We start from the raw sequence: 3,567 nt of genomic DNA on the forward strand, positions 1-3,567 counted from the left end.
TTATATTAAACATCTAGGTAGATTTGTGCATAATTCTGAATTTATAGAGCAAGCAGAATTTTGGATACAGTGTGTCAATACCCTTAACCCTAAACTACATATAGCACTATTCCAGGTGTGGCGGGATGCTTTTGCTTGTGCACAACTAAATTGTAGAGGGAACCTTGGAACCTTGGAATAATAATAATGTAGTAGGAAATATGCATGCATGCTTGTCTGTTCCTCTTCTCATCTATACTTGTTTAAGGAGCAGAGTTGGACAAAGATGTACATGTATTTCATTTATGTATTATAGGAGGCTGTATAGCTGCAAATCTTGTACATTTTGAAATATTATATGATTATCGGATTTTATGATGATGAATATCTATTTATTTATTTGTATTTTCTTTTATGTTGGAATATGTGTAAAGTTTGTACGTATGTACTAAACTATATCACATTAATAAATATTATTATTATTATAAAAGTGAAACAGGCAAGCCCAACAGGTATAACTTATTTTCACTCTTTTGGTAGCGCAGTCTGAGGGCAGCCTATACCCTTCAGGAGAGGTGTGAGCTGATACAGTTGCAACACAAAAAACAATAGTACTATGTTCCCAAAATACCTTAGTTCTTGTCTTTCGGATCTCAGCAGAGCCAGGCTTTTCAGCATCAGACCAGAAGCATGTGTGCCTTTGCGCTGGGCTGGGTTCAAGTCGGAGAGCAGCAGCATTGGGCCCCAATGATGCAGTTCTGTTTGGCAGTGATGCTGATTTGCGGGTAGAAAACACTGGGAACAGTAGGCTGTGCCAAGTGGATGGCACTGGAAGACTAAGTGACCTCTGGGCCCGGACAAGGAATACTTGCCTTTGGCGCTGTGCAGGCTCGGCTGACACAACAAGGCATATGGTTACGGCAAAGATGTCAAAAATTCAGCATTGTCATTGAGCAGAACTCTGAGATTCAGCGGTGGTGGAGCGTCGAGGTCCTGGATGATTATGATGGTGTCAATGGGGCGAGCGCTGGGCAGCTCCACTCAGGAGGGCCATGGGCCCGTGTGGGGCCGACAGGCCAGTGGGCAGACTGCAACAGGCCTGCTCGAGCCATCCTGCTATTTATTCAAATCTCGGGCCGAGCAGGGCATGATGGGAGGAAGGAACTGCGCTACAATCTGCTCTTCTTCTGGGCTCTGCCTGCTGGAGCTTCCCCCTGCACGTGGGACAGGCAGCTCTGCAGATGCTCAGAGCTTCCGGGGGGCTAGGGGGTTGGAGCTGGGTCAGGGCCTGCCTTCTCACCCTCGTTTAGCGGGGCTTCCCAGAACTGACCCAACCCCTGCCCTCTTGCATGCAACTCATACTTAGCTGGCAGGGGAGAATCTGATCTCAAGGGCAGATCTCCCAGGGTGAGGCTTACCCATTGCACATCAGATTTGCTGACCCCTGCTATGTTCCCAAATGCGGGATACACGACTGCATTATTTCTGGTAGTGTGGGACTGCGTTCGCGCTCTCCCCCTGATTTATTGGTGAAAGAAAAGGTAAAGTGTGCACTAGGCCTGCTAGGTTGAATACTTTAAGATTGTGCTCACATTGCTTTTCTTCAATTAGGTTCACCTTTGGGTGATCGCTTTTCCACATTTTGTCTGTTGAATTGAATTATGCTTATTTCATCACCACAGAAGTAATGTGTATTACAGAGATAAGCTGCCATATGTATTGGGCACACTGCACATGCTCAGGCAGCATCAATCATGCTTTGTACAGGACAATGCTGGCCTATATTGGGAACAGCCAGCATAGACATGTTGCTACAGGGGCAAATTTTGGGTACAACCAGCATGACAATGTGTTACATCAGTGACAGTGCTGTTTTACACTGTGGACACATTGATCATTAAAATGTGTTGTGTTGTAAAATGTTCTTTTCTGCTGTTGGTGACATGGAATTTTCATGTTCCCCTTTAGAACTGATTCTAAACTTATGGCTTTTTGGTCACCTTTTCTGCTGTAAAATTCACAATTTCAACCCCATATTTGAAATAAAATTCTTGGGGGGGGGTAACCCCCCCCAAACCCTCCCTAGAACCTTATAGCTCCTTCGCTACGCTCGGTCGCCCCAACTATTTCAGAAAAATATGAACACATAGACACTGAAAGAAATCACAAGCAACTAACCTTTGATCACTTCCCATGACACCAAAAGCTATCTTTGGGACTGCATGGCTATCACTGCCTGTGATGCTATTGTGTCAAAGGTCACACAATATCGCTTTTTAATATACTGCTTTGGGTGAGGTTGTTGACTTTTGGCTCGCCGGCCCACTGGGTGACAAAAAGTTAATGCTTCGGCCCCACATTCAAAAAGGTTGGACAAGCCTGCTCTATCCGATACAGTCACACATTTATGTCATGTGGGTCAGATAGCACAGTGAGCTAAGCACTCGCCCCTGATATCTGTGTGCAGCCAACTGTGGCAGGTTCGAATCCCGGCAGGGTCAACTTAGCCTTTCATTCTTCGGAGGTCAATAAAACGTGTACCACTCTGTGGGATAATAATGCCTTCTATTATTTGAACACTCTGAGACCTATGGGTGCGTAGCGCTACCTAAGAAATACATCATTATTATTATCATGTATCCCTAGTACATCTTTCTGAATCGTTTCGGAGGGCAGGGGTCTTGGAAATGCATCCCACAACTAAAATTCTATAGATGTAGAGGGCCAATGCCCATCGAGTGCAGGTGGAAGCAGTGCCCCCGGCACCCAGAGTCACAGCAACACTGCCGCTGCACGTTGCAAGCTCCACTTGTCCACTTGGTAGTATTTTGCCGATGTAGAGGGCCAACACTCATCTAGTGCAGGGGGAAGCAGTGTCCCCTGCACTCAGAGCCACACCCACAATGCTGCTGCACACCGTAAGCTCCACCTTTCCACTTGGTAGTATTTTGCCGATGTAGAGGGCCAATACTCATCTAGTGCAGGGGGAAGCAGTGCCCCCGGCACCTAGAGTCACACCCACACTGCTGCTGCACACCGTAAGCTCCACCTTTCCACTTGGTAGTATTTTGCAGATGTAGAGGGCCAACACTCATCTAGTGCAGGGGGAAGCAGTGTCCCCTGCACTCAGAGCCACACCCACAATGCTGCTGCACACCGTAAGCTCCACCTTTCCACTGGTAGTATTTTGCAGATGTAGAGGGCCAATACTCATCTAGTGCAGGGGGAAGCAGTGCCCCCTGCACTCAGAGCCACACCCTCACTGCTGCTGCACGTTGCAAGCTCCACTTGTCCACTTGGTAGTATTTTGCCGATGTAGAGGGCCAACACTCATCTAGTGCAGGGGGAAGCAGTGTCCCCTGCACTCAGAGCCACACCCACATTGCTGCTGCACACCGTAAGCTCCACCTTTCCACTTGGTAGTATTTTGCAGATGTAGAGGGCCAACACCCATCTAGTGCAGAGAGAAGTAGTGCCCCCGGCACTCAGAGCCACACCCACCCTGCTGCTGCACGTTGCAAGCTCCACTTGTCCACTTGGTAGTATTTTGCCGATGTAGAGGGCCAATACCCATCGAGTGCAGGGGGA

At 47.6% G+C, this 3,567-nt stretch overlaps 1 non-coding gene across 1 annotated transcript; it reads left to right on the forward strand.

Moving 5' to 3' along the window:
- Positions 1–1,337: 1,337 nt before the first annotated feature.
- On the forward strand, positions 1,338–1,499 carry LOC138498960 (U1 spliceosomal RNA). Its single transcript, XR_011279048.1, has one exon. It is a non-coding gene; the product is annotated as a U1 spliceosomal RNA (small nuclear RNA).
- Positions 1,500–3,567: the final 2,068 nt, after the last annotated feature.

The sequence above is a fragment of the Ambystoma mexicanum genome, chromosome 5q (genome assembly GCF_040938575.1).
Source record: "Ambystoma mexicanum isolate Mex_15411 chromosome 5q, UKY_AmexF1_1, whole genome shotgun sequence".
Classification (NCBI taxonomy): domain Eukaryota; kingdom Metazoa; phylum Chordata; class Amphibia; order Caudata; family Ambystomatidae; genus Ambystoma; species Ambystoma mexicanum.